Source organism: Dipodomys merriami, unplaced genomic scaffold, assembly GCF_024711535.1.
Source record: "Dipodomys merriami isolate MVZ:Mamm:240054 unplaced genomic scaffold, mDipMer1.0.p SCAF_86, whole genome shotgun sequence".
Classification (NCBI taxonomy): domain Eukaryota; kingdom Metazoa; phylum Chordata; class Mammalia; order Rodentia; family Heteromyidae; genus Dipodomys; species Dipodomys merriami.
Genome location: NW_027206468.1, coordinates 1,928,411 through 1,949,576, shown reverse-complemented (window position 1 = coordinate 1,949,576; position 21,166 = coordinate 1,928,411). Strand labels below are relative to the sequence as shown.

General features: G+C 36.6%; 1 long non-coding RNA gene across 1 annotated transcript in view; it reads right to left on the bottom strand.

Annotated features, from left to right (window-relative positions):
- The window catches only part of LOC138820317 (uncharacterized), a 46,506-nt gene that overhangs the window by 4,908 nt on the left and 20,432 nt on the right, over window positions 1-21,166 (bottom strand). The window lies entirely within an intron of this gene.

Genomic DNA, 21,166 nt, shown 5'->3' with positions numbered 1-21,166 from the left:
AGACAAACAGTGATATTTGAATTGAAAGGCTTCTTAGAGACATTTTCTTGGAGCTCATTAGTTCTTCTAAGATCAGAATAAAAGCATTTGTTCCCAACATTTAAAATAAAAAGGATCTGTTGAATTAATGGATCTAGAATTTTATGGCTTCACATTCATATGTCAAAATTTCATCAATATGAATTACATCTCTAGCAGTTCACCAAACACTGTTCTTATTGAACTTGTCTATGTCCTTTTAGTTTTCAAATCCAAATAGCATATTTCCTTCAATGTCTCTGTAACAGTTTTGACCTTTTCTTCGTGCAAATTCTTTCTTTTCTTTTCTTCTGTAAATCTGTTTCGATTACTTTTTTGTTTCCTTATCTCTTTCTTCCAATCTTGTCCAGACTGGTGCTCACATTGCTACACTTATGTCATAACTTTTCTTTTCTTCTTCTCTTTAATAATGCCCCCAATTTTATCATTCTTTTTCATATTCATGGTCATGGTTATTTTGATGATATATAAACAGATCAATCTTTGCATCTGTTTAATATAAATGTTAATGAAAGACCCTAGTCCCCTAGGATACTTTCATCAATGGGAGGGCGCCCCAGAAAACTCAGACTCCAGGCCGGGAGATGCAATAAGCAAGAGGAGTTTATTCGACGTTTGCGCAAATGGACTCTCTGTCCCGAGCAGACAGGGAGCCCCGAACAGCGGTTACAAGCCCTTTTTAAAAGGCAAAAACCACAAGATTAATGCATAACACAAAGCATCCCATGATTGGTACATTTAAAGGTCACCATATACACCAACAATCACTTTGCCACGCGGGAAATTTTGTAACACTCTTTGTAAAATGACTGGCCCATGGTTGGTTTAAGGGGGGGTTTACATGGTTACAGGCCTATGATTGGTTGACCTTTGGCTTAGTTTATGGTCTTGCCAGGAGGTCATTATCTCAAGGTCCTGTCTGGGGAATTTCTAAATGGGAACTGAGGAACACGTACTGTCTGTTCTTTATCTACTACCACTGACCTTGTCCTATGGCCGGCATCTGGTCCCTGAAACGTCTTCATTCATTTCTGGGAAGGGAAGGGTCAATGCTAGCGTAAGCAAGTTTACAGAAGCAGAATCAGCAGTTAGCAAGTTAGTAATAGTAGTGGTCAATTTTTTTAATCTTTCAGTTAGAACTATCAGAGAATTTTTTCCCCTAAATTGATCATTTTCACCTGTAATCCTTATCACCAAGAACATGACTAACACATTTGCCTGGCCATAGATGTAGAACCCTTTAGATTTCTTGTTACCCTTCTTCTCCCACCCATTATATAAGATGAACAATCAAGGTTTTCTCAGTTTCTGTTACTAATTTGATTTATTTTTTTGTTTTTGTTTTTGTTGGTCATGGGGCTGGAACTCTGGGCCTGTGTGCTGTCCCTGTGCTCTTCAGCTCAAGGCAAGCACTCTACCTCTTGAGCTACAGCACCACTTTCGGGTTTTCTAATGGTTTTCTTTTTACTTTCCTAGTGAGTCCATTAAACTTCCCTCTTGAATTTGGTTGTCATGAATACCCAACTTCTATGTTAATGAGGACAAACTCTAATGTAAAACTTTGTCTCCAAAAACCAGTCCAAGAAGCTGTGATCACAAATATTTGACTATACTTTTTTTTCTTTTTTTTAACCTTGAAAGTCTTTTTGTGTCTCAATTGCCAACAAAAATAAGTATTCCACCACTTTTGGGTTCAATCGTTTCTAACCTCAAAGATATATTTTGGGAACAAGATGCTTAGAGGAAACCAAAGTATACTCCACTTGTTATCTTTTCTATTAAGTCTCTCCTTAATATAATATCAGGAAAAGTGAAGTTATTCTTTGCAAAATTATTTCAATTGATTATTTTTCTCTTGGTCTTGCATTTGTTCAACAAGATGTATCGAGGAGAATAGAGTTAAATCATTCATACCTTGGATGACAGTGTCTGTTACAAAGGACAATGCTTCTATGTCCTACTTCTATGTCCTCCTCTTAGCTCTTTCCTGATTTCCAATGAATAACAGCTTCTTGGCTTCATCTTTAGTGAATCTGAAGGACTATACGGCCTCCCCCATTGCTCCATCTTCATTGTTTCTCATTTAAAATTCTTTTAAGTTGCCTCATTCGGATGTGTAATTTATTTTCATGTCTTCATTCAATCTGTTCTTCATCGTAGTGAGGCAAATAGGCTCTGTAAAATCACTTTAGGGAACTAAAATATTAAGAGAATCTATATCAAAAAGTTTTGGCCTCTCTCCACTGTTGAAGCCAATATGCTTAGCTCGGGTTCTAAAAAGAGTTTTCTTACATTTTTCATTTCCTCAATTCTTTTCTGATCCCAAAATTTTTTGGCTTATGTAATAAGAGAAGTGTTCACTATCTCATCTTAATAAGGATATTATTTTTTGTGGGCAACATAGAAATGTGAAATCATTGGTTTGAATTATCCTATCAGATTTTTTTTCTGTGTTTCAGTGCTTCATGTGCAAAGACATTGTGGAAAGAATTACAAACAGAAAAATGTAAACCCAATACATTCTTTCATTGTTTAGGATACTTTCTCTCTAAATATTTTGACTCAAACTATATATTTCAGAGAATTACAGTTTGGTAAAGGTCAATTCACAAATTTTGATGTCTTTTTTTTTTTTTAAGAACTTTGGATTTAAATTCCACTACAACCTTGTTTCACAAACTGAAAATATATTTCCTGGGTAAGGACATTTTCAAGGGAACCAGAGGATTTCCAGCAAGTTTTCTGAGGTTTATTCGTTTGTTTGTTTGTTTAATGAGCCAACTTCACCCACATTGATCTCTCTCCACTAAGTCTCCATGGATTTCTTTGCATGAAAGCCTCTTTTCCCAGGCAATTTTAAATTTTCTTAATAGGCTAAGTTGTTAAAAATCCTGAAGAATTAAAATTTACCTGTCATAATTGTAAAACTCTTTTGAAATTCCTTTATCAGAATCGTGAATTCACCAATCTTAATTCCACCTTTACCATCAGAAACAGTTAATGTTGTTTTCATGATATAGTGTCCATGCAACGATTCTTTTCCAGTGGCTTTGTTATGCATATATATTACAATATAAGCTGAAGCAGAGCAAAATGAACTCCAAGATATGAAAACAGAGGATTTTTTTCTTTTTGCGGTTGCTGTTTTTAAGGTAGTATATGATTTCTATTTTGTTTTGGGTTTTCTCCCTATGGTTTATCCCCCTGATTTTGGTACCCTGTATTTTGTGTATACATTTACCTTAATTAGGGAATGAAAGAGGAAAAACAAAATGGTGAGAAAAAAGACAAAGGGCAAACCAATGGAATAGCAATGCTGACAAGACAATATATGGGAAATGTATATATCAACTTGTGAGAAGTATTGAGGAGAAGGAAAACTGTGAGAAAAATGAGCGAGGAGGTAACAAGTATGAAAAGTTATGTATTAAGTACTTTTCAATTACTGATGGGATCATTGCAAGATATTGTTAAAGCATGCATAGATGCCTCACCAGCAGTCACTCAAGGAATGGCATATGCTGCAGCAATGAAAGGAGAATCATTCAGTGCTTATGAACAAAAATTACATAAGACACGACCTCAGGCTAGAAATGAGGTCTGTTTCTCATGTGGCCAGTCAGAACACATGAGTAAAGATTTTCAACAAAAGCAAAATAAACCTAGTAAAAATAAAAAGGGTAAAGCGCCTGGACTTTGTCCACGATGAAAGAAAGGCAATCATTGGAAAAATGAGTGTAGATCAAAATATTATAAGGATAGAATTCTCCTAACAGCAGAAGAAAAGGAGACAAAAAACAAGAAGAGGGGTGCTCCCTCCGCCCCTTAAACGAAAGAGGGGAAACACATACTGTTACACAAAAATCCCCTACGGGATCAGTTCCATTAAATCCCCTTGTCTCCTCCATTTACAGTATGGGATTTACCAAGAGCTACTCCAGGAAGTGCAGGGTTTGATCTGGCAGAAAAAAGAGATTACATCATCTCTATCATGCATGCTGTTCAGCTAATAGAAACTCAAGTTTATGGTTCTGTAATTGAAGCAACTGTGGGCTTGATAATTGGTAGAAGCTCAAATTATAACAAAACTTTGAGGTATTACTCGGAGTAGTTGATGCAGATTACCAAGGGAAAATTAACGTAACGGTAAGGTCTTTAAAAAATATGCAAATACCTATGGATCAAAGATTAGCTCAAATCTTAATTTTAAATTATGTCCATCTTCCAAATCAAATCCTAAAACAAGATCGAGGTACAGGAGGTTTCAGTTCCACAGAAACTGTGGCCTGGGTACAATCTATTTCTAAGGATTGACCCATGAAAACTATAAAAGTGGATAGAAAGCCTATTAAAGATCTCTTGGACACAGGGGCAGACCCAACATGTATTTCAGGAAAAGACTGGCCCTCATCCTGGCCAATTATGAAGACAGAATCTACATTAATGGGATTGGGTATGGCTAACAATGTTGCTCAAGTTCAAAAATTTTAAAGTGGGAGTGTGAAAATAGATTTGGAAACTTTCAACCTTATATTATATCTTCTTTGCCCTTACATTATGGGGCAGAGACATTTTGCAAAACATTGAACTAAAATTCGTTACTGCAGATTCCTTTACCGTACAAAATTTTTCATAGGGGCCGCTGATGAGAAGTTTGCTGATACAATATCATGGAAAAATGAACAGCCTGTGTGGGTTGATCAGTGGTCCCTAACTCAAGAGAAGATACAGGCTGTAGGATAATTGGTAAATGAGCAAATACAGAAAGGATATTTAGAGGAATCCAATAGCCCTTGGAATACTCCAATTTTTTAATTAAAAAGAAATCTGGGTAATGGAGGTTGTTACAAGACCTCAGAGCCATTAATAACACCATGTATGACATGGGGGTTCTTCAGCCAAGACTTCCATTTCCTGTGGCTGTTCCTAAAGAACATTATATAATAATCATTTATTGTCAGGATTTTTTAAACAATAAAATTGTATCCTAATGATTTTCAAAGATTTGCATTTCATGTGCCCTCATGTAATTTGAAAAGGTCCTGGCAGAGATATCAGTGGAAGGTTTTGCCACAAAGCATGAAAAATTCTCCTACATTGTGTCAAAAATTTGTGGATAAAGCTTTACAAAAAACTAGGGAAGAGTTTTCTAATGCTTATATTATTCATTATATGGACGATATTTTAATAGCTGCTGAAAGTAAACATTTAACAGAACAAATTTTAACAATTAACCATTGAGCAATTAACCAACTTTGGTTTGCTTATTTTCCAGATAAAATTCAACATAATAAACCTTTAAACTATTTAGGAAAAATAATACATCATGTCACAAAAATGAGTATTAGGCTAGATAAATTAAAAACATTAAATTATTTTCAAAAATTACTAGGAAACATAAATTGGCTTAGACCCTACTTGAAAATTACCACAGGAGAATTACACCCATTGTTTGAAGCCTTAAAAGGGGATTCTAATCCTAAATCTAAGAGACAATTCACTCCAATAATGTTAGAAAAAATTCATTGGTGGAAGAATAGTTACAAGCAAAAGTGGTCCAATTGGACTATAATAAAGACTGGGATATTATAATATTAAAGACATCTTATACAAGATGTTTATGGCAAGATGGAGTCCTGGAATGGCTTCACTTGCCTCACAGTCAGACAAGAATGATAGCTTCTTATGTATATTTGTGCAGCCAACTCATTGGCAAGGCAAGGAGTAGGTCCTGAGAGTTACTTGAGAAAGAAATGTATAATATATTTATAACTTATAATAAAAACAATTAAAATATTATTACAGAATGATGAGAATTGGAAATTAGCATTATTAAATTATACAGGACAAATAAAATTTCATGTTCCTCAACATCCTTCATTAAAATTTGTGGAAGAGGTAAAAACCATTTTTCCATTAGTGGTAACAACACTTTTCGAAGGAGCTCTAACAGTTTTTACTGATGGGTTCTCAAATGGAACTTCAGTGGTATACATTCCAGACCATTCCCTATTATTAAAAGGGATCTGACATTTCAGAGCAACAGGAAGAAATTATTGCTGTAATTTTAGCTTTAACCATATTTCGCCAGCAGCATAACATTTACACAGACTCTAAGCATATGGTTAACTTATTTCCTGCCATAGAGACAGCTCTTTTATCAGGACAATTAAAAATTATAGACTTGTTACAACAGTTACAAAAATTAATTCAACTTAGAAAAGAAAAATTATTTATTGAACACATAAAAGACATACAAATTTACCAGGTCCTCGTTCATTTGGAAATATGATGGCTGACTTATTAACTAGAGAAACCATCATGCTTTATTTGTAATTAATCACCTTAATACTAATCAATAAAATCTTACACTTATGCAAAAACATTGGAGCGAAATTGGATTTAAAGTTCAGCCAAAAGTTAAAAGGAAAGATTTGCTCAGAGGCACCTGGAAAGGGCCTGATGTATTAATCACCTCGGGAAGAGGGTATACATGTGTGTTTCCACAGGAGCCGCGTCACCCATCTGGAATCGCAACCGACTTGTGTCCCCTACAAAAATAAGAGAAACCCAGGGATAAAAAACAAAACAGAAGATGCAAATGAAGAAAGCGATGCCAAAGCTCAAAAGTCTTCCCCTTTCTCCTCAACAGGCGAAGACAACAAAAGAAGGCCAACCACCCACCTGGGAATAAATTAAGAAACTCATCCATTCTGCGGAGGAGATTGTTGTTTCTACAGGAAAGACTATCACTGTTGAAAATAGGTTTCTTGCTATGCTTGCCATTATTGCTGTGCAGGCAGTGTCTGTTTCAGGAGAACAATACTGGACATATGTTCCTAATCCTCCTCTTCTACATCCTATGGGATGGGGTGGGGGGATGAGGATATAATACAAGTAATGACAAATAATAGTGACCTGCTAGGGGGTTTGGAGGACTATTCTAATTCTCATATGACTTCTCAAACAATTAATTATGAAGGAATGACAGATACCACTCCAATTTGCATAACGCTATCAGGAGAAAATCTCCACGGGTGTTGGCCTATAAACTATAGAACTTTTTTGACTGATACCCTTGATCAATCCAATGATAAAAAGTTCTAAAAAAGATTGATGTGGTAAATTGGCATGATGACATTAGGCTTTCATACTTATAACGAATCCTTTTTCATTCCCAAGAGGAATATACATTTAGGTAACTGCCTACAAAATATCATGACAAAGATCAGTTTGGGGATGTATTAATTACCTCACTGAAATGGTGAGAATGTGGATTTCTAAAGGCCTCTTTTAACAAGCCTTTGGGGCACCAGATAGTATTTTTTATTTTTCCATTGCTAACCCCGATTATGATTATGCCGCCTACTTAAAACATAATTCAGGAAAGTTTAATGGCTATGCTCCTGATAGGCACGGGGAACCCCTGAAAAGACGGCTCACTCCAGCGTGGGTGGCTTCCGTTTTGGTGAGTCATTCTCTCTTTCACAATAAAATGGGCATTCATCTGTATTTGTTTAGAATTTTTGCAAACATGATTTTACTGAAAAAGCCCAAAGAACTAAGAGTACTGCAATTGGGGTAAGAACATGTGTAGATTATCCTATGGGAATTTTATCTAGAAAACTAGATAATTTAATCAGTATTAATCAAGGAAAATCTTATTATATTAGCTGTAAGGATTATATTTTTACTAATTGTCTTACTTCTTCTCTGGATAAAACATATTCTGTAATTTTTATTTTAAAAAGACCTTCATATGTAATGTTACGTGTAGATCTATAAAATGACCCTTGGTTTAAAAATTCTGCTTTACAATTGCTGAAAATTCTGGATATTATGTTGCAGCCAAAACACTTTGTTGCGGCCTTGATTTTAGGAATAAGTGCTTTATTAACAATAATTAGCTCTTTAGCGATTTCTACAGCAGCCTTAGTAAATGAAGTAAACACTGCTCATTTTGTTACTGATTTAAACAAATATGTTTCATTAGCCCTAGCAGAACAACAAATTATAGATAAAAAGTTAGAAATGAAAATAAATCCTCTGGAGGAAGTGGTTCTGGCTATAGGTCAGGAAGTTAAAAATTTAAAAACACAACTCTCAGTTAAATGTCATGCTAGTTTGAAATATATCTGTGTTACTGTTCTAAAATATAGCTTTTCTTTTCATCGGAATGCCACCAAAAATCATTTGTTAGGAGTCTGGAGAGATAAAGATATCTCTCATGTTATGGAGGCTTTACAGGATAAAATTATAGCAGTTAGTAAAGCTCATTTAGATGTAAAAATCTTACAATCTTTGGCAGCATTACGTGGAGGCTCTCAATCCTCTGGATTGGATTAATGTAATAATAATAAATACCATTGTCAGATCAATTCTTCTAATTCTTATTCTTATATTTCCAGTCATTTTCCGGATGATCTTTAGATTTATCTCTTCTGTGCACCAAGACATTCATGAGCTTCAATTAAAAAATAAAAAAGGAAGAAATGCCATGACACCTCCTGCTGAATCTGCGTGAGAGATCATGCCAGACAAAGCATAAGCTTCATGGAAGCATGCTTGCAGGAAGGGGTGTTGGTTCAAGGCTTCCTCTATACTTGGCTGCACCTTTATTGCCTCTACCTTTATTCTAACTATATTTTTCTTGGCTGTACATTTGTTTCCTTTATTCTTGTTTTGGCTATTTTTCTATTGATCCACGAACAGAGCATGTGAAGCCACTTACCCTCGTGCCTATCCTTGCTATTCTCTGCTCTCTCTCTCTACTTCTACTCCTCTTGCAGGCCGCCTCACATCCTCTGTGCATGTACATCTGCCCCTGTGAGACCCTGGCCACTGCTGACACCACATTGAGGCCCCTGACCCTCTCTCCTCCTCCCCTGTGCCCAGTCCCCTCTTCCCCTTGGCTCCGCCCCCTACCCTTGCCCAAAAGATCAGCCCTGACTGGGCCCTAAGGCTTCCAGGCCATGGGAATTACAGCCTCACCTCAGCTCTGCACTCCCCGCCAACCCTAGAGCTTGCTCAGGGGATCGAATCTCCCCTCAGCCCCACCTCTAGAGGAGACTCTCCTCCAAGCCTCTCCACTCCACATATCAAGAACGTGCACAGTGACCCAGTTAGAGAGAGAGACAGAGAGAGAGACTGAGAGACTGAGAGAGATTGTTGGGGAAAACTACCTCTCAAGGACTCAGAACATAGCACACTTTGGGATGACTCAGCACACAGCATACTTCAAAAAACAGCACAAAGCACACTAAGTAACAGACTCAGCACAATTTGTCCTTTGAAGGACTTAGCATATAGTAGCCTTTGGGATGACTCAGCACACAACACACTTTGAAGGAGGGAGTCCATAGCACGCCCTGTATAGGACTCAGTGCATGGCATGCTTTGAAAAACTCAGCACATAGCACTCTTTCCCAGGACTCAGCATATAGCACCCTGTGTTAACACTATTTAAATACTTATACTTCAGCAGAAAAGCAACATGTTTAACAACTGTTAAAAATAAAGTAATAAATCAGAATATATTACTATACTAATCATTGAATGGCTTTTTAGTGGCAGTCAAACATGTAAGAAATGAGGTAATATGCCATTTGTTTGCACTTAATAAGTGAGAAAGAATTTTCTAGGTCTTTTAAAACATATCATAAGTTTAATGAAGAAACTATTCTGTCATGTCATATGATAATCAGATAAAGATGATATTAGAGCAAAGAACAGATTGTACTAAGTTTTGGGATGTCAATGTATGTACTTATTTTGGTTTTGGAAAATTGTGAGGATTTCAAATTGGGGTATTGTTCTTGCTAGGCTGGCATTATGTCAGTGGTTAATTTTAGGATAAGGGTTCCCTTTCCACAAAAACATGCACCTGATCTGTCCTTTTAAGTTTCCCATCATCAATTGCATCAGAGTTGCACACCAACTTGTCTAGCTTCCTGGATCCTGCAGTCCTTCCAATGTTAGTCTCTAGATAGTGCAGGATGGTGGAAATGATCTAATGCACCCAGCTATAGATTGAGAAGGAACTCCCCTAAAATTTGGCCTGGTTTCTGTTCTCAAGCCTCCTAAGTAGTTAAAAGTACAGATTGGAGCCCCTGGTGCCAAACAGTAACAGTATTTTTAAAGCAATTAGACATTTATATGACACGTTTGTGATTACCTCAGGAAAGGAATAAAAGAGCAATGAAGCATAGAGGACAAACAGAATTTTAGCTAGCTACTCAGAGGGTGAATCAGTTTAGCTAGCTACTCTGGAGGCCGAGATCTGAAAACCACTTTTCAAAGCCAGTACAATCATGAAAAAACATGTGATTATCTCCAAAAAACCAGAAGTGCATCAGTGGCTCAAGTGGTAGACCACTACTTTGGGCACAGATGCTTAGAGCAGGAATGATGAATGCATGCATGAGCACATGAACATGCACGTGTGTGTACAGGCACGTGTGTGCACACACACACACAAATGAGTATTTCAATGCAGAGTTCTTTATTTTTTTTACCTTGCTGTACTTTATTTCCCTGTATTAGTTCACAAATTAACAAAATCAGCTAAGCACCTATTTACATACAACTCATCATGTTTCTCTAAAGTCTACTCCCTTTTGGGCAGCCTGCTCTTATTTGACCCAAAAGTAAATTATTCAAGAGATCAATTCATCTCCCTCATCTCTGTAATGTTAGATGATTGTTTAAGTTCTTCCTAGCAATATAATTTTGTGAAATCCTACATCAAGCAACATATTTCTTTCATGAAATGGGAAGCCTCTGGAAAAAAATAAACTATAGGTTTTACTCCTCCTGGCAAGCATCTGGAAATTTATTATCTTCATATAATCAATGATATGTCTGTGTATGCCAAAAACGGCTGTGAAAATAAAAAGACCCTTCTAAGCACATAGAATTCGTATACCATTAATAGGTATGATGGTTTTTTTTTATTATTCTGAAAATACCATACAGAAGAGTTTCAATTACATGGGCAAATAATGAGTACATTTCTTATCAAGCATTGTTGCCTCCTCTTTTGTTTCCACTTCCTATCACTTTCCATCTCATCCCTCCTGCCCCTCCCCCCATTATGCCCCTCCTTGCGAAAATTTTAAAGTTCATTTTTCGACAAAACATCTTGTACATCTCATTGTTACAATGGGTCCAACTCTATCCTTTTTTAAAAGATTTTTTTTCTTTCCCTTCCACAAACTCTACCAACATAAAATACAGTGAAAACAGGAGCTATATTGTGGGGAAGGGATATACAAAGCAACAAAAATTCATCTTATAAATAGGTTAGAAACAATCGCATGAAAGAAAAAATATTTGAATGCTTATCTTGGGGTACATTTCACCTAACATCAACGAATCTGACCTTTTCTGCTTGTCTCAGACATATCCTATTTATTACCAATAAGGGAAACCATGGGGCCTATGTGTACTTGGACCTGGCGTAATTCACTTAATATAATTTTTTCCAAGACTTTCATTTTCCTAACAATGGGGCAATGTCATTATTTCTGATGGAGGCAAAAATTCCATTGTGTATATATACCACAATTTATTGATCCATTCATCTACTGAGGGGCATGTGGGTTGGTTCCAAGCTTAGCTATGGTAAATAATGTTGCCATAAACATAGTTGTGCTGGGAGCTTTAGTGTGGTCTTCTTTGTGATCATTTGCGTAAATGCCCAAAAGTGTGATTCCTGGGTCATAGGGGAGCTCCATATGAAGTCTTTTGAGGAACCTCCATACCCCTTTCCAAAGTGGTTGAACAAGTTTACACTACCACCAACAATGCAGTAGGGTTCCCCTATCCACATCTCCTCCTGCATGTTGTTATTAGAGTTCTTGATTATAGCCATTCTAACTGGGGTGAGGTGGTATCTCAATGTTGTTTTGATTTGCATTTTTTATAGCTAGGGAAGTTTAGCATTTCTTCATGTGTTTATTGTCCATCTTTCCTTCCTCTTCAGAGTAGTTTCTCTTTAAGCCTTTAGCCCACTTATTTATTGGGCTGTTGATTCTTTTAGGATTTGTTTTTGGGGGATTTAATTTTTTGGAGTTCCAGATATATTTTAGATATGAGACCCTTGTCCATTGTATGGCTAGTGAAGATCTTCTCCCAATTTGTGGACATTCTATGGATCTTGCTAGCTATGTCCTTTGCCATATAGAAGCTCTGCAATTTCATGCAGTTCCATTTGTCAACCTTTCTATGATTTGTTGTGTTTCTGGGTCTCTATTAAGCAATTTTCAGCCTGTACCAAGGAAATCTAGGGTTTCTCCTATTCCATCCTGTAATGTTTTCAGAGTGTCTTTATATTGTGAGGTCTTTGATCCACTGGGAGTTTATTCTGCTACAGGGTGATATATAAGGATCTAGATTTATTTTTCTACAAGTAGTTAACCAATTTTGAGAGCACCATTTACTGAAGAGGCTGTCTTTCTTCCATTCTATTTTTTTCAGCTCCCTTATCAAAGATTAGGTGGCTGTAGGTCTTTAGGTTCATTTCAATTCTATTCCATTTGTCCTGAGGTCTGTTCTTGTGCCAGTACCAAGCTGTTTTGCTTACTATGGCTTTGTAGAAGAGTTTGAAATTTGGTACTGATTTTCCTCCAACACTGTTCTTTCTGTTAACGATCGTTTTTGCTATTCACGGTCTTTTATTGTTCCATATGAATTTTTGGATTGCCTTTCCTATGTCCTTGAAGAATGAGGTTGGAATATTGATAGGTATCACATTCAATTTGTAGATAGCATTGGGAAGTATTGCCATTATCACGATTTGATCTTTCCAATCTAGGAACATGGGAGTTTTTCCACTTTCTAAGTTTGTTTTGATATCCTTTTAAAGGTATTTAAAGTTTTCATCATAGAGGTCCTTCACTACTTTGATTAAGTTAATTCGTAGGTATTTTATTTTTTGTTGGGCTATTACGAATGGAGTGCTTTCCTAATTTCAGCCACACTTTTCTCATTGTAGGCATTCAGAAAAACCATTGGTTTTTGAGGGTTAATTTCATACCCTTCTAGTTTGCCCAAGTTTTGAGTAACCTTGAGTAACTTGGAAGTGGATTCTTTAAATACAAGATCATGTCATCTGCAAAGAGGGAAAGTTATACTTCTTCATTCCCTATTGGGTTCCTCTTTATGTTTGAATTGAAGAGCAGTAGAGAGTGGGCCTCCTTGTCTCGTTCCAGAGTTTAGAGGGAATAGCTTTAGATTTTCACCATTGAGTATAATGCTTTCTGTAGTTTTGTCATGCACAACCTTTATTGTATTGAGGAATGTTCCATAGATTCCTAATTTTTCCAGGACCTTCACCATAAAAGGGTGTTGGATCTTGTCAAAGGCTTTTTCTGCAACTATTGAGATAACCATGTGGTTCTTATCTTTGCTCTTGTTGATGTATGAATTATGTTAATTGATTTGTGTATGTTGAAGCAGCTTTGCATCCCTGAAATGAATCCTGTTTTCTCATGTTGTATGATTTTTTGCATGAATTGTTGAAGTTGATTAGCCAAAATTTTGGTGAGAGGCTTTGCATCAATGTTCATCAAAGAAATGGGTCTATAGTTCTCTTTCTTTGATGAGGGTTTGGGGATTTGGGTTATGATGGCTTCATAGAAAGAGCTCGGTAGTGAACTTTCTCTTTCAATTTCATTGATGATTTGGAGGAGTATTGGTGTGAGTTCTGCTCTGAAGGCCTTGTAGAATTCTGCTGTAGAACCATCTATTCCTGGGTTTTTCTTAGATGGGAGTTATCTTATTGCTCTTTCTATTTCAATGCTTGATATGTGCCTGTTACGATGGTTTAACTCATCTTAGTTTCAGCATGTCAAGATTTGCCAGGAAAATGTCCATTTCTGCCAAGTTCTCAAACATATTTGCATAAAGTTTTGAGCACCATTCCTTTATAATGTTCTGAATCTTGGTTGTTTTTGTAGTGATGTTTCCATTCTCATCTCTGACTTTATTAATTTGGGTGTGTTCTCTTCTTTTTCTTTTTTAAGGGTCTGTCAATTTTGTTAATTATTTTGAAGAACCTTCTGATTTTGTTGATTCTTCATATGTTTTTTTTTTGATTCTAATTCATTTAATTCTGATTGATTTTTAATTCTTTCTTTCCATCAACTTGATTGGGGTTTATCTTGATTCACTTTTTCAAGGAGTGTCAGAACTCATTAAATTTTTGATTCCAGGTTTCTCCAATTTGTTAATATAGGAACTCAGAGCTATATACTTGCCTCTGAATCGTGCCTTTTCTGTGTCCCAGAGGAGCAGAAAATCTCTGTGCTAGTTTTTCTTGAATAATATGAACATTTGAACTTCGATTCTAAGCTCTTCCATGACCCACTGGTGTTTGAACAGTGTGTTTATCAGCCTCCATCTTTTACTGGACTTTCTTTGGTGGCTTTTTGTGTTGAGTTCTAATTTTATTCCCTTTTGGTCTGATAGAATGCAAGATATGAATTCAATGTTTCTGAATTTTGACAAGTTTGATTTGGAAAATGTTCCATGTGCTGCTGAGTAAAAAGTGTACTCTTATGCTGCTGGATGAATATTTGCTAGATGTCTGCTAAATCAGTTGATGTATGCACTTGTTTACATCTGCGATTTCTCTGTTGAGTTTTTGCCGAGTATCACAGATCTATTTAGTGGGAATAGTGGCTTGTTAAAGTCCCCAACAATTAATGTCGTTGGATCTATGTGAAATTTATAGTAGTATTTCTTGTATAAATTTGGGTGCACTATTGTTTGGCAAATATTTAGAATTTTAATATCCTCCTGAAAGAGATATCCCTTAATTAGTATGTAGTAACCTTCTTTATCTCTTCTCAATAATGTTAATTTGAAGTCTATTTTATCTGATATTAGGATTGCAACTCCTGCCTGTTTTTGGGGGCCGTTTGCTTGGTAGATTTTGTTCCAGCCTTTCACTTTCAAAATGTGTTTGATTTTTATGGGCAAGTTGTGATTCCTGAAGGTAGAAGATAGAAGAATCTTGCATTTTAAACCAACTAGACAGTCCATGTCACTTAATTGGAGAGTTACATCCCCTAATATTGAGAGAGAGGACTGAGAGGTATTTGGGTGCTCCTGCCATTTTATCCACCTTCTTGGGTACTGCGCCTACTGGATTCTTTCTCTGGTTCATGGATTCTGTTTGTATGTGGTTTCTTGGCCTTTATTGTGGTCTTGTTGGTTTTCTATGTTTAGGACATCTTTTAGTATCTTTTGTAGAGATGATTTGGTGGAGATATATTGTTTGTTTTTCTTTGCTATGGAAGATTTTTATTAGACCTTCAATTATGATTGAAAGTTTAGCTGGGTACACTATTCTTGGTTGATAGTTGTTTGTCTTTAGAGCATGGCATACACCATTCCAGGCTCTTCTTGCTTTAATTGTCTCTTTTGAGAAATCTGAGGTGATTCTAATTGGTTTTCCTTTATAGGTGACTGATCTTTTCTCCTTGACAGCGTTAAGGATCTTTTCCTTGGTCTGAATTGATCCTGTGTGGCTTATAATTAATTGGACGATGGGAAGTCTTGTTCTTGTCTGGTCTATTTAGAGTTTTAAAAGCTTCTTGTATCTGAATATGCCTATCTTTTTGCGTGTTGGGAAGTTCTCTGCTGGGATCCTGTTGAACAAATTTTCTGGACCATTACCTTCTGTCTCTATATGCTCCTCTATACCCATTTCCCTCAGATAAGTCCTTCTGATGGTGTCTTCCAAGTGTTGAATAGATCTATCATATTTCTTGAATTTGTCTTGGATAGTTGTATGTTCTTTCTCTATAATACCTAGGCTGTCTTCAATGCTGGAGATTCAATCTTCTGCATAGTCTAACCTAATGTCAAGACTTTCTACTTTATTTTTCATTTCTTTTCCTTTTAATTGGTTGGCTGTTATGGCTTCAAATTCTTTGTTGGAGCTTTGTTTTAGATCTTGTATGAAATTCTTTACTTCCTTAATTTGGTGTTCAGTGTTTACTCTCAAATCACTTAGTTGATTGGTTATGGTTTCCTTGGACTCCCATTCCTTCTGTTGGGATCTATTCAACATTCCCTTTGTGGTCTCCCTGACTCCTTTCAGGTGACTGTTTATGGATTCCATGAATGGCTCTATTGATCTTTGTCTATGCTCATCCAGCTCTTGCAATTCTTGTATTACTCTTTGATTAGATTTCTCACGTTCATGTAACTTCTCTAGTTCTCTTTGACTGATCTCTGCCTGCTCACACAATTCCTTTATTTCTCTTTGAGTATTCTCAACCTGCTCACGCAATTCCAGTATCAATCTTTGAGTAGCTTTCTCAAGCCCATGAGCTTCCTGTTTAGATCTTTGGTTTGCCTCCTCTCTCTCCCTAACACGTTCACACTGAGTCCTTTGCAGGGTTTCAATCTTTTCATTCACCATGTTTACCAGTAGTGTTTGTAGAGCTTTTTGGGAACTCTCGTCTGGATTATTCATTATCTGTTCTGTCACCTGATTATCTTGAGTGGGAATTGAGATACCCGGACTTGCCATTTTCCTTGTGTTTTTCTTGCTTGTTCTGCCCATTTGGGATGAAAGTAATGCCAGTTTTGTGCTAGAACACCATTTTAAGGCAAGCATCAACCAAAGTCCTGTAATTGCATAGTCAAATGTTTGAAGATACAATCTAGTTCAACAGATACAGTCCATTCAACATTAAACAACTATGTTTAAATGGGCTAAGAATACCAAAGAATAATTTGACAAACCAGAAATTATTATGTTTAGGGAGAAAGGTGGGGAAAACAGCGTTAGAGGAATGTGGAAAGGTAAAAGGAAAGTGAAATTAACCAAGTCCTAATCTCACAGAGGGAAATGGATTGGAAAGGATGATAGAAAAGAGAGAAGAAAAAATTTTTAAAAAGAGACAAGAAAAAATGGAAAGACAAATATTTAAATTTAAAAAGTGAAACTCTTAAAAGTAATGAAAATTTAAAGAAGTAAAATTGAGAGATGAACATGGATGAGAGGAGGGGAGGGATAGAAAGGAGACCTGAAAAACTAAAAAATAAAAATACTTCAAATAATTTATAGGTATAAATAAATAATACTGTTATTAAGGAATTTAATCCTAAGAGGTTTTGAATTGAGTGATACGTTTTTGGATTAAGAATGTACACAATTGTGGATAAGGTCTTATAATCAATGACAGGTATATAGGAGGTGAACAGAACAACAAATAATTCATGCAAAAAGAACAAAAGATGAAAAAGTAAAACGAATGAGAAAGAAAGAACAAAAAAGACCAACAGGTCAGTAAACATTTTTTTTTTTTTATAAAGCACACACACACACACACACACACACAGGTCAGTAAACATTTTTTTTAAAAAAGCACGCACACACACACACACACACACACACACACACACCTAAAATAAAAGTTATATGAGGAAGAAAAAAAGATTAATGAAAACAATTTTTATCATTAAAAAGTAAAAATTTAAAAAGATACAAAAAAGACTTCTTTGATTTTGTTTTTGGGGGGTTGATGGGAAGATCCTGTATCTCCCTTGTGTCAGTAACCAGTCTCTTGGTGGAGTCTCTGGTTTGCTTGTGGTGTTTGGTTTTCTGTGGCTTGATTGGTTTCTTAAGTCAGTTTGTTTGGGCAGGCAGAAAAAATTCTGTTGGTTTACCCAGAAGTTTGTGATCGCCTCCCAGGCTAGTTCAGTGGGAGGGAGATCTGCTTTCAGTATCACAAAAGAGGGAGGTGGCTGTTTCCTCTAGTTTGGAGTTACTGTAATAAGGCTGGGTTCTGGGTAAAGTTGAGGCCTTTCAGCAAACAGTAGCTTTTCCCTGAGGGGCTAGCTTCTGAGACATTCACAAAGCCCAGCCTGGAGCCATTCTCAGGGTTTATTTTTACTGAGTTTCAATTGATTGTCAGGGCTGTTGTAGGGAGGGGCAGCCTCTGGCTCTGTTTACCCAGTGAAGAAAGCCACTCCTTTGTGGGATTAGCTTTCTCTGCCTTGTTGTTGTGACTTTCCCATGGGTGGAGTTGAGAATGGCAGGTCAGGGTAGGTACTTGTGACTAGCTAAATGACTCTTTTGTTTTCATCAAAGAACTGAGTTGGATCTAGCTACTTAGCCAGGCTTTTGTCTACATCAAAGGTGGATATCTCCAGTGTTTGGGTGAGGGGTGTCCTTCCCTCCTCTGCTCCCTTTGAGAAGGAGTGAGGATGTTAGTTTTGTACTCACGCTGGAGTGTGGGTTCCTGGGTAGCCTCTCGTCTGCTATCTGCAGGATGTAGATATCTGCTCCTTGTCAGTTCTTGCTCGTGTTGAGTAAAATCTGCTTGCCCGCTGCATCTGGCACATTTGTCCCAGACTCTCTGGGTTGTAGTTATGGCAGCTATGGATGGCACCACAGCCACCACAGCAACCTCAGCCATGGCTGCTGGAAAATGCTCAGATCTGTCTCCTTACCTGGATTTTTCCTCTCTGCCCAAACTCTCTGTAATGTGATGGCACACTTGGTGTGCCTAGGACTGTTCATTGGAACACTAGAACTGCTTTCTTTGCAAGAGCTTGTTTAGCCACCAGATTCTCCTCCGCCATTTTCTCGAAATTTCTGAAGGTGTTTAAATATTACTGGAATTGTTTTGGAATAAATAATGTTCACCTTGACTATCTTGAGAAAGAAGAATTGGTTTCTCAGCACTATAGGTAAGAACTTGAGTGAAAGAAACAAAAGGAAAAATGAGGAACAACTCAACACATACATTCAAAAGAAACAAAACCCAAGAAAACACCAATTAATTCAGTACTCAAGAACCTGCAGGAAATGCAAAGATTTTTTTAAAAAATAGCTATGATAAGCTTATGAAAATCCTGACTACGAGGGAGTCTACTATTGTGAGGATAGTGGTTAAAGCTCAGACTGGACAGAAAGATCTGTACACAATGCCAGGCACTTGTTATTCTAAATTCCAGGAAGCATAACATAAAGTAGACTGAGCCCACGATCATACACAAGTAGGAAGGAAGATTCTATCTGAAAGTTAATCAGGATAATTTAGGGCTGGGGGCATGCCAAAGTGGTAAGAACAACCATTTAGGAGACACAAGACACTCAATTCAAATTCCAATCTTATGTGTATTAAAGAAAAAAAGCTATGACTTTAAATAATGGGAATAATTGCAAGATTTGAATATTTGAGTGGAGAAAAATCCATGAGAGAGGTAGAGTTTACCCATGTTGTAATACTTTCTACTTAAGTGATAATATTATGTGGTACTCCAGACATAACAGAGTTACCTTGCAAATGAGCATGGATGTGCATTTGGGTGAAGGAAATACTCTATTTACATAAGTGTAAATTAAATACTTTTTGGGGGTAGATTTTAGTTCTTGTACTAAGAGCCTGGGTGATATCTCTGAGTCTTTTCACTCAAGGCTATCACTCTACTACTATGAGTCACAGTTCCAATTCTGATTTTCTGTTGGTTGTTTGGAGATAAGAGGCTCATGGACTTTCCTGACCAGGATGGTTTCAAACCATGATCATCAGCTCTCAGCCTCCTGAGTAACCAGGATTCCAGGCCTGAGTCGTCCATGTTTTTAATAATTTAGTAAATTGTACAGTTACAGAAGTTATAATTTATCATTATAACCTTTATAATATATGTGTTTATATTTATATCAATGCATACATATAGAAATATTTTAACATATTTTGTATCTACAGTAGATTTATGAAATCATCCTTCATTATAAAATAACATGGAAACAAGTTTAATGAGGAGCAAAACAAAGGGAATTGTCACATGTTTCTTGTTGTTGAATGAAATATGAATTGTGAGAATCAGTTTGAGAAAACCATTTAACAAAATGGATAATGGCTATTAATTCCAATCCCTTTATTTGCCCATATTGTGCATCCTCACACATGAGTGTCAAAGTCAAACCACACTTTTTTGCCTTTGTATTTAAATCACACTTTATAATTTAGGGGATAGGTGAAGTAATCAAATAAAGATTAAAATGATACTAAGTGAGGCTATGAGTTAGAGCTGAAAATTATTTTAAATATGATAATAGCTAATTTAATCCCATATTTTTTACTTTTGCTCTATTGTCATATACCTCATTCCCACATTAGGAAAGTACATAGAAGGTTCTCACTAAATTATGTGGAAAATTATGAAAAATGTATTAAAAGAATATGGGCACATCGGGGCTGCGAAAGTGACTCAGTGGTAGAGCTCTTGCCTTGCATGCCTGAGGCCATGGGTTTGATTTCTCAGCACCACATAAGCAAAAAGAAGAAAGCCAGAAGTGACGCTGTGGTAGATTGCTAGCCTTGAGCAAAAAAGCTGAGGGACAGCACCAGAGGGGCCCAGAGTTCAGGCCCCTCGACCGGAAAGAAAACAATAACAACAACAAAAGAATATGGGCACAGTCTGGTTTTAGCTGATTGGTACCTGTCGGGGGTAGTGTGTTTTTGAGGACCTGAAAAACATTGTGATGTAGATGAATGAAGGGATGTGCTAATTCTGGAAAATTGGCTAGATGATTGCTCCCAGAAAAAAAGTGATGAATTTTCCCAAAAGGTTAGAGTAAAATCACTCTCACAATCATGTTCACTACTGCACTATTCACCGTAGAGAATTTATGGAAACAGCCCAGATGCACTTTAGCAGAGGGATGGTTGGAGAAAGTGTTGCACATATACACAATTGGATTGCACCCATCCATTATAAAGACTGTTACAGCATTTGCAAAGAAATGGATAGAACTAAAATTATGTTAAATAAATGAAGTCACAGCCAGACACAAAAAGAACGCGTATTTAGAAGCCAGAATTTTATGCAAGTTAAAAAACAGTATTAATCAAAGCATGCTATTTGTAGAGGAGTATTTAACAGGTGTAATTTCTTATAAAATTGAACTTTTAATCCAACAAAATGAATACCAGGAGGCTACCACTTGGAAAATGTGAGGGAAAATCAAAGGGAAGAAATAAAGACACTTAGGGAAGTAGAGAGTGAAGCTATAATATTCAATGCAGATAGTATGAAACTAATAAAAACGAAAGTGGGTTGAGGTTTGGAAGGATGTGAGAAAGTTATGTAGAGATCC